Here is a 14,285-nt window from a genome sequence, read left to right as displayed (position 1 = left end):
GCCACAACACTTGACATTATTTCATAGGCATGAACTAAACTATCAGATTGAAGCTCCATTAAACTAGAAAGGCTTGAATCTATGGAGTTCTTTCAAATCCATCTCACAGGATCCTAACATTGGGCCATCCTCCAGGTAGGCAGAACGTGGAAAAGCATTCCTACTTAGTAGAAGATGGGGTGACTCACCCAAAAGTAAACAGGGAAAAGGAGGCAACGCTTCTTCTTCAAAACCAACTCCTTAGAGTCCTCTGGCTCCAGGTGCATGTTCAGCTCTGGGACAGATACATCTTCATGTGGAAAATGGTTTGATATTTGTGGTTCGCCTGCAGAGAAAGGAGGGCAGAGGGTTAGTTTGTAAATTACTAAATAAGCTTGGAGAAATGTAACAACTTATTCTGGGTTACTCAGCAAAGCTCTGACCCTCTCACCTTTCTGAATCAAGGCAATCAGCCATTAAACTCTACACTACTTATGTCTCCATGGCTTTATTATGAGACAGCTTGTGAATGCACTTAGAAACATATGCAAACAACTAAACTTTAAGTATAGATGAATGACAAATTGCAGTTGATACACCCTACTATTGAATGTGGCAGGATTTCATAATCATTCTCCCCCGCCCCAGGTCAAAGCAAGATAATAGACTTAATGAGAATAGGTGTTATGTTTCTTTCCCTTGCCTTGGGTCTTGTATATATCTGCAAAGAGCCTGCATATCATAAATATTAGTAGAAGTAAAGAATAAAAAGATGGTCAAGGTCAAGCCCAAGTTCAGATAAGTTCAAGGCCAAGGTCAAAGTCAAGGGCAAGTCCAAGGACCTTAACTAATCTAGTGCCAGACATATACAGGTATATTGAATATATTTATTACTTTCCAGATACTTATTAGCATTCTACTCCTGTTTTTATTGCCTTATCTGTGAGAAGTTTCTTTTTTCCTTTGTTTTAATAACTATATCTTTTCCTCAGACTTATATACATATTTAGATACCACATGAACAAACTCTGTCTTCAACCACAAGAAATATAGGAGCAGAGTACAGCATATAGAAATATGAATTTTATATGGATAAGAAAATATGTATGATTCCAAAACTAATGGTCATGTCTGTTCAGAGATACAATAATACAGGAAGACAATAGCAAAAAGCAGACATAAAAGTGTAGAATCATACCAATTAATCAGAATGCCTCTAGAATGGGATCTATCAAATAAGTTATTTTCCTGGTTAATAGTAATTCAATTTACAGATTTTTTTTTAAATCCATATGTTATTTATTTGATCCTCACAATGAGCCCAGTGGTAACTATTAGTCCAAGATCACAAATGACAAAACTAAGGCCTAGAGAGACTCAGCTTATTGTCTAAGATAACACAAGCAGGAACTGATTTTCAGATCTTCCAACTGAAAATTCCATAGCCTTTTCAGTATACTATATAACATCTGATCAGCCAAAAATTAACTTAGACCACTTTTTTTTTTTTTGGGGGGGTGGTCCAGAGATTTTGTTCTAATGATTGCTCCAGGTGATTTTGATGCATCCTAAAATTAGAGAAGCACTGCTGTCATAGACCAGCTTTCACTGTATCCTCTTTTTATTTTTGATTAGAGGATAATTGCTTTCCAATGTTGTTAGTTTCTGCTGTACAACAACATGAATCGGCTATAAGTATACATATGTCCCCTCTCTCCTGACCCTCCTCCCATCCCATCCCTACATAACCTAGATCACTTATTTAGAGTCTTGTTAAAAATCGTTCTATAGCATTTTCATACACTTGACTCAGGAGGCAAGTATAATCCCAATTATATACAAATCCTAGAAAATGCAAACTAATTCATAATGACAGAGAGTAGTAGTAGTTACCTGGGGATGGGGAAGGGAGGGCTGGATTACAAAGGGACAGAAGGAAACTTTTGGAAATGATAGGTATGTTCATTATCCTAATTGTTTAGCTTAAAACCATTTAGAAAATGGTTTTCTAGATGCAATATATGTCAAAGCTCATCAAATTCTCCACCTTAAATATGTGCATATTACTGTACATCAATTATATTTAAATAAAGTTGCAAAAGACAAAAGAATGAAAAGAAAGAAAAATGAGGAAGCACTTTATTAGCCAATATACCAAAAATAGCTTCTATCCCAATACTATTCATATTATCTAATTAGACTAAATAACACCACTTTAGATTCAAAATCAGGAAGAATTTTCTGGCACTTTTTGGCATTTTAGTGTCACTAAAATCTTGGAATATTGTCCAGAGAAAAAATAAAAGATCTTCCCTGTGAAACAAGACTGGCTACCCAGCTGTAAGGCCAGAGCCCCACATAATTTAGATTGGGAAAAAGAAGAAAAGTCAGTCAAACAAGAAATGCCCTTCTAGCCCTCAGTATTTTAATTCTTCTTCCATTCAATATTATTCCATCCTTCACCACAGTGATCATTAAAGACCTTTTGCTTAGCTAGTTCTATAATCTATTATTTTTAGGGCAAGCTCATCATAGCATACAGCATAATAATCAAGAATATAAAATTTGAACTCAAGTCGGCTCAGGTAAAAGGCCTTTCCTCCTAGTGGCTGTTTAGATCCTTAGGCCTCTTTGAACCAGTTTACCTATACACAAAATGGGAATTATCATAGCACTTATGTCAGAATGCAGCCATAGACATTTAATGAGGTAATGCTTAGTAAAGCTTTTGACTCAGATCTGACATACAGGACTTGATCAAGTTAGTCATTAATTTAAAAGATCATAGTAAGTACTATAACTTTAGTTTTATATCTGATTTTTTTTCTTCGAGGAGCCCATATTCTTTGAACAAGTTCCCAAGATATCCCACACTTTTCAATCAACTGATGGAACGAGTGCCTAGTGCATTTCCAAGAAACATGTGTTCAAAAGTTAATACCTTTCCAGGTCCAGGGAGGAAATTCTAGAGAAGCAGCATTCTAGACCTTTTCCATGTAGGACTGTGCTGTTGGTATCCCACTATTTCCTTTTACTTCCCACCTTCACCACCAGAAGGAGGAATAATCCAGTACACATGGTCCCTGCCCCTTCCTATGCTGGATGGGAACATACCATGTGTCTCCCTCACATGCTAGATTTTTCTGACACCATCTGTTCTCCTAAGCCCACAGCACACAGTTTGCCTTGCTGTCACAACCCTATTTGAAAATGTCGATAAGGCATGTGATGAATAATTCTAAGGAATGCTGTTTACCTACCACCCATCTCACTGCTGAGTACTGGGCTGGAGCTGGGGTAACAGTCCAAGACCTTACAGTACTGGGATTCTATGTGTAGCCCTACATTATATGTCACAGAGGTTGAATGATAGAGACGGGGCTGATTCCAAACATTTTTAACTCAGTAAGGACACACTGCTACAGATCCTAGGTTAACTCTCAACTATTGAGGTCTTAGTTTCCACTGGGAACTATGGCAGTCACCTTCCACACATATATAATCCTAACAAAACCCCAACAAGAAGAAAGGCACCCTAATCGTCTACATGTGTAACTGAGAACCTAGAGACTTAAATAGATGAGTTGCTCTTCTGGTCACACTGCTAGTAATGGCAGAGTTGGGATATGAACCCAAGCTGTCTGTCTCCAGATTCTCTGACCTTGCCTACAATGCTTCCAACAAGAGCAGTAAACTATGGAGCAACTGCCTTCCAATCTCCAGTCCAACCTTTAAAAAGATTTTTTTGTCCCCTGGAGTCATAGTTCCATTTTTCTATATTACTTTCTTTCCTAAACTGGAAGGAAGTTCATTAAGGGCAGAGACCATGAACTACTTATATTTATACACTCAGCCACACAAATACACACCTCTCACTCCACCTTTGATCACTTTGTTGGTTGTCGTTCAGTTGTTAAGTCATGTCTGACTTTGCGACTCCATGGACTGCAGCGTACCGGGTTTCCCTGTCCTCCACTATCTCCCAGAGCTTGCTCAAACTCATGTCCATTGAGTTGGTGATGCCATCCAACCATCTCTTCCTCTGCTGTCCCCTTCTCTTCCTGTCCTGAGTCTTTCCCAGCATCATGCACAGTAGGTGCTCAGTAAATATCATTGATGGATAGCACCTCAGATGTGATCAATCACCTATTACAAGCATAATCAAGTAATTTATCATCCAAATCAGGATATGTTTGAGAGGGAAATGGGTCCTACTAAAAAGTATGCTGGGAAAATAGCTATTGAGATCATCCAAGACAAATTGGACCAGGTGGTTATCCTAATTATAACCCCTCTTCTACCGTATCTATTCAACATCATGAGTTTCCTCTGAGATAAAACTAACAAACAGCCATCGAAACAGTTAAACTGAAACATAGAAAAATGGAGCCATCTATTCCAAACACAAACCCCCAAACAGAGACTATCAAAAAGACAACCTGGATGTCACCCTGATGCTGTTTTCCCTTTTATAAATGTGTTTATGATTTTTTTTTTTCCTCTCCTCAGCAGATGCTACCTGATTTGTGCTCTGGCTAATGTCACTCACATCAACAGCATTGCCAAATGCAATGAGGTGCAACTGACACCAGGAAAGATGATGAGCAAGGAGAATGGCAGCTGGCTGCATTTCCTTCTTGTAGAATTTTAATGAATCAAGCAGCATCCTGATAGAGTACATCTGTACATGCTAGAAGCTAAGCTGAATGCTCTTGTCCCCAACTCTGAGATCTGAGAAACCCAGAGCTGGCTGCACCCTCATGATAGGGCTAGATGGGTCCTGAATAGAGGATGAGGACTGGGGAATATAAGAAACAGCTCCAGGAGAAAACTACAGCTATGGGGAAAACTGCAGAGAAGTGGGAAAGAAACATGAGTTCTCTCTCACTCTGTACTACTCATTAGTTTTGTGACTTGGGCAAATTATTTGTCTTATTGGGACTCTAGTTTTTAGTAATAAGCAAACACAAAAGCTATAAGTAAAGGCAATAAAACAAGTTGTTTATGTCAATGACGCGCAGGCATTTCATGGAAGTCGAAGGGAGGAACACACAGTCCCAGAAGCACTGGGTAAAGGAGCTACAGTGGCACTGCATGCCTAGGAAGAAAACTTCTTTCCTCTTTCCTTATTGCTTCCTTCTGTGAATCTGCTTCTTTCTCATCTCAGTCAATCATTTTTTTGCTACCTAGTGTGCCTGATGGAATAACCCAAGTTTGAATGGCATAGATCCAGCCACAAGAACGACTGATTCTCAATTCTTGTTTCTATGCCTGATTCCCAGTCAAAGATCTGAGCAGCCTAGCTAGTGCCAGGTGTCTTCCCCAGAACCCCAAAGCATTAATAGAGTATACATCAATTCTAGAGACCATGGCTGGGTCCTAGTTCTATGGCCCAATAGAAGGCAGATCCATCCCCGTCACAAGGGGACTGTGAGCTGAGATAATATTTTCAAAGGTATCCCATTAGCTTATATAACTTTACTCCCTCAATATTAAAATCTGACTTTTTTTTTCCTCATGAGGTTTTTAAGTCTTAAATGATACCATGTCTAGGGGGAAAACGTGGAATTCAAATGACATTCCATCTGTCAGGTACTAGCTTTAACCTCAAATCACCCCATGAGTCAGATGTAAAGCAGTCATATTTAAACCTATACCCTCTAGATCCCCAAAATGTAGCCTTCCTTCCACAGATACCTGGAAGGTCAACGTCATTGCCAGAAAAAATGAAAAGCTTTCCCAGTGTGAACGTTATAGGTCTTAAAGTTCACTGACAAGCCAGAACATTCTCCCTTTTCTAGGTTTGTAATTAATTCCCCTATTTACATTATGTAAATAGTGCTTTGTATAATTTCATATCCATAATTGTTATCATCAATAAATTCAGTTGTTATTTCTCTAACTGAACTCTGTGATGCTTAATTATTAGAAATGTAAACAGAACATAAGGGGTGCAGAAAGCATGAATATTTAGTGATACTGACAGATTTTGTTCATGACCTGCCACAATTATTAATATTACTATTAATTTTCCCAGGGTAGGTTGTCAACATCAGTACAGAGTATGAAGCAAAGAAAACTCCTTTACCCAGAACTTAATAGTCCAAGGAATACTACTAAAAAGGAAAGGATATACATCTCACAGAAGCCCTGAGAAAATAATCAATTGATTAACAGATCTCTACTAAGGTCTGTGATGGATAATGATTCAATAATGTCAGGGGGCAGGAAAGGGCTGGAAGGTAAAATAATATACTGTAATATTCTCCACATGTCTGATCTAAACACTCCCTCCTCCCCAACCCTCCACATAAGTGACTTTGTGAAAAGAGCACCAAGTTCTAATCTGATTCTCTAAATTACTGGCCTGAAATTCCTCACCATTAAAAGGGGCATAATTCAAATATCCTATCTGCCTAGCTGGACTAGCAGAAAGGAACTACTTTGTCAAGGAGCAGCAGAGAAAAACTGAAATTCAAGATTTGAGGCATGTGTTTTTCTCCAGAAAGCCTGAAGTGATATATGCCCTGGGTACACATGAGCTATCTTGCATAGAATTGTTGAGAAACAAAGTAGATCTGACCTGCGAGTCCTTCTGCAGGTATATGCAGAGAAGCTCTAAGAGAACGAGGGTACAGTACAGATCACGAAGTGGTGGTAATTACCCGAGAGGCAAAACTTACAGAGATGAGGAAGGGAAAGTGATAGAGAGGGGCTAGAAAATGGGGAGGGAAAGGGAGAAAAAAATATGGGATTATACTGACCAGGCTGTTTAAAGAAAACATCAACTAGAGGAGTGACTGTATTTTATACTCTCAAGGGTGCACACGTGCAAACACAGAGACAGAAACACATGTGGTTATGTATTTCCTCCACCCACAGACACTATATATGTACACAATATCCTTGTATTCCTCAATATGTACAACTTGTGTGTCCGTCCATTGTTATTTAGTCGCTAAGTCACGTCCGACTCTTTTGCAACCCCATGGACTATAGCCTGCCAGGCTCAGGGGTTTCCTAGGCAAGATTACTGGAGTGGGTTGCCACTTTCTCCTCCAGGGGATCTTCCTGACCCAGGGATTCAAACGACACCTCCTGCATTGGCAGATAAATTCTTCATCATCTGAGCCACCAGGGAAGACTTCATTTGTCCATGCACACACATAAATGCACACCTACAAATCACACCCACACACACACTTTCCACCCTGCTTATATCCACAAGAGGAGCAGCAGCACTTTAGCAAGCCGCCTGAAACAAATGCAGAAATGGAGGGCACAAAAGCTTCAAAGACAGACAGGCAGTCATAGGGACAGAGGTTGCCACTGTCAATCAGAAAAACAGAGAGACCTATCCAAAGGCCAACAGAAAGATCAGCATGACTGATACCTGCTTCCTTGAGCAACTGATGAGTTTTCTGTACTTCTGTAAATAGAATTGAAGAGGGAAGAAATTCAGGTTAATGGCTAAGTGCTATCATTAGCCAGATCACTGCCCATTTTGGAAAGGATATTTTAGTGAAATGTTTACCAAAGGGTCTAATTCAAATACTAACTAAAATAGAAAATTGTAAAAAATGTAAATTATTCTCCATCTGATCCATCTCCTCAAAGGCACAGAGGAATCAAGTATGATACAAACATACACACACACACTTTAACATCTGTAATTATCAAATATCACTCCTAATACCCATTATACAGCTGTGAGTTATCAAATAATTTTTAACAATTACATCTGAAGGTCATACTGCATAAAGGAATGGGATGTTGGGTTCACTAGAAAGTTACCATTTATTAAAAACTAACTGTGTGGACACTGCTCCAGCATCTTCACATTATCTCACGTAATCTTTTCAACAATTCTATGAAGTAGGTATTATTATAATCTCCATATTGTGGATGAGGAAACTGAGACAGAGAAATCATGCTGAGGAAATATGCATAATATCATAAATAATATGCTGAAAAAGAGGCAGAGCTTGAACTTGAACTCAGGTGTCTAGATCTAGAATGTTAGGCTAAAATGATGATATTTCATCCCCATGTCAACTATCAAGTATCAGTAACCATCTGTGAAGCTATATGGAGAACTGTTTTTGACTGCATTCAAACCTGACAAGAAGTGCTACAGTCAATGGGGGAAGTGTACTACCCGTAGGAAGATGGGAGAGATGTGCAAAGTGAGTATTTACAACCCAGACCTGAGATCCAAAGACTGAACAACCACCAACTACAAGTGCAACCTTGCCCAAATATGACAGATGGAAAGTAAAATAATCAAAGATAAGGTCACAGGTTTAGCAATATTGCTATGGGTTTGAACATTGGTGAGCACCTCTTAGGACAATGCTGGATGGCTAAACTAGATTAATATACTAAGATTTTAGGTCATTAACCTCTAGTTCAAAACGTGATTTCACAATTTCAATCTTTGTTTTTTAAACTCCATCTATCTCCATGTTTATTAATAAAAATAACAGGATACACTCAACAATAAAATTCCTCTATGTGCTTCAAACTAGTGTGGACTGAAATACATGTCTAAAAGTCAGGTAACAGTTAAAGAAAGTGAATTTCCATACTCAAAACAATTTCATGCAGAAGAAAAAGGAAAGGGCAGTTGAAATTCTCACACTTAAACAACATCTGAAAGGTTTGGCAGTTTGACTAGCTCTAAAAAAAAAAAAAAAAACATAAATATTACTGAACACTGAACACTGATATGGGTAAGGGGAGTGCTCTGTGTCAATTTAATCCTTACAGTGGCTTCCAAAGCCCTGTTAGAACACTTATCCTAGGTCACCCAGCCATTCTGATCAGATGAAAGCTATTACTCCAAATAGCTAAAACTAGCTCATTTTTTTCCTATGGCCTCAAGATTGCCATTTGAGGCAATCAGACAAACAAAGCATGTTCAATTTCTCATATAACCAAGGGTCTATAGACTAGTGATGGGCAGGAAAGAGAGCTATGGACTATGACTGCAGGATGGCCTGGCATTCAGCCTGGCTTCATTTGAATCACACTCTCAAGTGACAGAATTAACCAGCCATGGAGATTGAGTTCACTGAACAGGAAAAATGAGGCTGCCAAGAAAAAAAAAAAAAAAAAGCTAATGCAATCTAAGGCTGTGTTAAATAGAACAACAGCCATTTATTTATTCTCTCCCCTCCTCCAAGAAAGATTTAAAGGGGCAATAAACAATAGTGTCCTGAAACAAGTAAATGAAAATCACATTCTATTTCTGGTTTTCAGGCAACACATTGGAGACAGTCCTAAATTCCACAAGAAATACTTCACAGTGTTTTTGGAAAAACTAGAGTTCATTTATTTGGAGTGTCCAGGATGCAGATGGGCAAAAAATCGTGGCATGTAGCAAATGACTGAACATCAAGGAACCTGAGGATATTTACTATAATGAAAAGACCTTGAAAACAGTTACCTTGTTTTACCTAATACTTAAAGTTCAGCTCAGGCACTTAGTCATGTCCGACTCTTTGCCACCCCAATGGACTGCATCACGCCAGTCTTCCCTGTCCATCACCAACTCCCAGAGCTTGCTCAAACTCATGTCCTTCGAGTCAGTGATGCCATCCAATCATCTCATCCTCTGAAATCCCCTTCTCCTCCTGCCTTCAATCTTTCCCAGCATCAGGGTCTTTTCCAATGAGTCAGTTCTTCACATCAGGTAACCAAAGAATTGGAGCTTCAGCTTCACATTCACTCCTAATGAATATTCAGGACTGATTTCCTTTATGATGGACTAGTTGGATCCCCTTACAGTCCAAGGGATTCTCAAAGAGTCTTCTCCAATACCACAGTTCAAAAGCATCAATTCTTCAGTGCTCCGCTTTCTTTATAGTCCATCTCTCATATTCATAAATGACTACTGGGAAAACCATAGCTTTGACTAGATGGACCTTTGTTGACAAAGTAATGTCTCTGCTTTTTAATATGCTGTCTATGTTGCTCACAGCTTTCCTTCCAAGGAGTAAGCATCTTTTAACTTCATGGCTGCAGTCACCATTTGTGGTGACTTTGGAGCCCAGAAACATAAAGTCGCTCACTGTTTCCACTGTTTCCCCATCTATTTGCCGTGAAGTGATGGGACCAGATGCCATAATCTCAGCTTTCTGAATGTTGTTTTAGGCCAATTTTTTCATTCTCATCTTTCACTTTCATCAAAAGGCTCTTTAGTTCTTCTTTGCTTTCTGCCATAAGGGTGGTATCATCTGCATATCTGAGGTTATTGATATTTCTTCCAGCAATCTTGATTCCAGTTTGTGCTTCATCCAACCCAGCATTTCACACAATGTACTCTGCATATAAGTTAAATAAGTAGGGTGACATTATACAGCCTTGACATACTCCTTTGCCGATTTGGAACCAATCTGTTTTTCAATGGACATTTCTCACTGTTGCTTCTTGACCTGCATACAGGTTTCTCAGGAGACAGGTCAGGTGGTCTGGTATTCCCATCTCTTGAAGAATTTTCCACAATTTGTTGTAATCCACACAAAGACTTTGGCGTAGTCAGTAAGCAGATGTTTTTATATGGAACTCTATTGCTTTTTCAATGATCTAATGGATGTTGGCAATTTGATCTCTGGTTCCTCTGCCTTTTCTAAAACCAGCTTGAACATCTTGAAGTTCATGGTTCATGTACCATTGAAGCGTGGCTTGGAGAATTTGGGGCATTACTTAGCTAGTGTGTGAGATGAGTGCAATTGTATAATAGTTTGAGCGTTCTTTAGCATTGCCTTTTTTGGGGATTGGAATAAAAACTGACCTTTTCCAGTCCTGTGGCCACCACTGAGTTTTCCAAATTGGCTGGCATGTTGAGTGCAGCACCTTAACAGCATCATCTTTTAGAATTTGAAATAGCTCAACTGGAATTCCATCACTTCCACTAGCATTGTTTGTAGTGATGCTTTCTAAGGCTCACTTGACTTCACATTCAGAATGTCTGGCTTTAGGTGAGTGATCACACCATTGTGACTATCTGTGTCATATAACCCAGATATAGTTTTTTTGTACAGTTCTTCTTTATATTCTTGCCCCCTCTTCTTAATATCTTCTGCTTCTGTTAGGTCCATACTGTTTCTGTCCTTTATTGTGCCCAATTTTGCATGAAATGTACCCTTGGTATCTCTAACTTTCTTTAAGAGGTCTCTATTATTTCCCATTCTATTGTTTTCCTGTATTTCTTTGCATTAATCACTGAGGAAGGTTTTCTTATCCCTCCTCGCTATTCCTTGGAACCCTGCATTCAAATGGGTCTATCTTTCCTTTTCTCCTTTGCTTTCTGTCATATTGAAGAGTGCTTAGATTTTTAGAATATGGTTTCAGAGAACAGAATACAACTGATAGGTGGAAATACCAAAACCTATCCAAAAATGATAAACAGCCTATGAAGTAGTAAGAGTTACTAATATTTCAGGTATTGAAGAAGAGGCACAGTTATAAATCTCTCGACAATTGCTTCATGTCAGGTGGCAAGGAAGGACTCTTTAAAAAGTCATGCATTTAACCAACTCGTAAGTATGTACATTGAAAGATATCTTTTCCTCTTTGCTAGGCACTGGTGTGAAAGATTTGGCATAGTTTATGTGCTAAGCGCAAGGAGTAAGGAACTAGGAAAAAGAATGAAGGAATATCTATGAAAAGGCACACAATTTTTCTATCAAAATTAAGTAGAGGTGAAATATGTCATATTACTGAATGGACCAAGATGGCTAGACTGAGATATCACTGACTTCAATCATCATAGGATTTACTCTTTTATTGTTCCCCATATAAGAGCAAAAAATGTCCCCTCTATGCAGACTTCTGAGCTGTAGATTATACCATCAGCCATTCAATAAGATTGGACAATAGCAAATCATTTATCACCGGTGGGGAGCATTAGCCCAGCTTCTTTGAACTGAAAGGGGCTTCAAGAGCAATCCTGGGATCCCATTCTTTTCTCTCTTTAAAAATGTGACTAAGTCATCATCCTTGCAAGAATCAGCCCACCTGATCAAGCTATTTGTAATGCAGTTAGTGACCTCATCACCTCTACCCTAGTTGACTACCTTATTATAAGTGGAAAGAAAAGAATGAAGCTGTTTTTTATCTGCAATTTCCAGATTAAAAAGAAATATCTCTGCATTTTCAGATGGTTTTAAATCAGATTTCCTTTTCCTTACTCTGCTGATACAGCAGTACACACAATAGCTGTGAGGGGCAAATTTCTAGCCAACTTTCTGCAACTGAGCAATGAAGGATGAGAGATTGTATTCAGAATTTCCAGTATCACAGTTCTGTCTTTCCAGATGACTAAGATCATGGCTTTCATTCACATATAAGGACAATAAAAATAACAGTAATTAAAAAAGAAACAATCAGACTTTAGGTTACTTATAAAAATATGCTAAGATAGTACACCCATATGTACAAATGTGCCTGATAATTCGTTATGTAAGGTGGTGTTATGAAAATGAAACCTTTTTGGTTTGATATGTTTTTCTCAAATAAGAAATAACTAGTAACATTTTACATCAAGTTTATAAAGTCTGACTTTTTTCTCCATGAATGCAACTAATTTTTATAAGTAAATGCTGGGCTTTATGAGCTTCCCCAGTGGCTCAGGAGTAAAGAATCCATCTGCAAAGCAGGAGACACAGAGACCAGTGTTTGATCTCTGGATCAGGAAGGTCTCCTGAAGAAGGAAATGGCAACCCGCTCTAGTATTCTTGCCTGGAAAATTCCATGGACAGAGGAACTTGGTGGGCTAAAGTCCATGGTAACACAAGGAGTCTGACACGACTGAGTGACTAAACAACGATAGTAGGTGAATATATTTAGACTGAAGACCATAAATAAGATCATAAATAAGAAGTGTAATATTTTAAAGGCCCAGGGAGATAAAGCAGATATCTGAAAAGGATGGATATGAGGCAACAGAAAGCAGAGTTGATGTCCAGTTGGAAATTCTGTGCCCCATCTAAGTATACTATAGTTCATGCGCTTTCACAAAATAATTGAATATTCACAGCTTAGATTCCCATTTGAGCTGCAAAAGTTTTTTCTTTTCTTTTTTTTTAAACCAGTGGTCTTAAAAGATCACCTGATCTGGTTGGTGATCAACTCTGACACCACATTCAAACCCCTGGATCTAAAAAATGCTAATGCCTGGATCCCATACCAGATCAACTGGATGAGCATCTCTGAGGGTGGGAAAAAAGCATCAGTGTGATTTGAAAATCTTACCAGGTGATTCTAATATACAGTAAGGCATGAGAATCAAGAGGAGAAAACTAAAGCTGAAAAAAGTAAAGGGATTTGTTCAAGATCATATTAGCACTTGGTAGGGAGCAAGCCTTGCCTTAATGATCAATGATTAAGTTCCAATAGAGAAGATGCTCAAAAGCAAATGCATAGAGGAAATAATAAAAGGATAATGTACAAAAGTTGTCAAGACTCTTATTTGATTATAGCAAATATTTGGCTAGTTGGAAATTCAGTTGCATTGATGATGCAAGGCACATTCTTAGTGCCAATAATGTGCCAAAAATCACTAAACACTTGATGTATAGTTATAAGTTTTAACAATTCATTAAAGAGATGAAGACAGTAATGCACAGAAAGATAAATTATATTGCCAAGTTTATAAAGCTAAGAAATACAGGATACATTTACATCGGTCTCTTTGAGATAAAAGTTACGTGAAACAAAATGTACAGATTTCAGCATACCATTGCATGTGTTTGCCAAATATATACATACACCCATGTAACCAAACCTACAATCAAGATATTAAATATCCCCATTACCTTAAAAATTCCCCCATATCCCCTTTTACTCACTCCACACCCCACAGGCAACTATGATTCCAATTTCTACCATTAAGGACTGGAACCTCCCATTTATAAATGAAATTATATAGTGTGTTCTCATTTATTTCTGTTTTTACATTTTTAAAATATTTTATTTCTTTTTGGCCACTCTGGGTCTTTGTTGCTATGCTTCGGCTTTCTCTGTCTGCAGTACACGTGTTTCTCATTGCAATGGCTTCTCTTGTCATGGAGCATGGGCTCTAGAGCATGGGCAGAGTAGTTGTGGCGCATGCGCGTAGTCACCCCACGGCATATGGGATCTTCCTGGACCAGGGAATGAACCCATGTGCCCTGCATTGACTGGTGGAATCCTTACCATTGGACCACAAGGGAAGTCCCTTCATTTGTTTCTTACTGGCTTGTTCAACATCGTTTTTTTTAATATGCATCTATATTATTCCTTGTATCAGTAGTGAGTTGACT

General features: G+C 38.5%; 1 long non-coding RNA gene across 1 annotated transcript in view; it reads right to left on the bottom strand.

The window, feature by feature from the left end:
- LOC139032438 (uncharacterized) overlaps positions 1–317 on the bottom strand; it is a 50,875-nt gene extending 50,558 nt beyond the window's left edge. Inside the window, exon 1 of the long non-coding RNA XR_011484975.1 lies at positions 189–317. This is a non-coding gene — a long non-coding RNA (uncharacterized lncRNA). The remainder of the gene's footprint in view (positions 1–188) is intronic.
- Between the last annotated feature and the right edge of the window lie 13,968 nt (positions 318–14,285).

The sequence above is a fragment of the Odocoileus virginianus genome, chromosome 3 (genome assembly GCF_023699985.2).
Source record: "Odocoileus virginianus isolate 20LAN1187 ecotype Illinois chromosome 3, Ovbor_1.2, whole genome shotgun sequence".
Lineage (NCBI taxonomy): Eukaryota > Metazoa > Chordata > Mammalia > Artiodactyla > Cervidae > Odocoileus > Odocoileus virginianus.
This window is presented reverse-complemented; position numbering and strand designations above follow the sequence as displayed.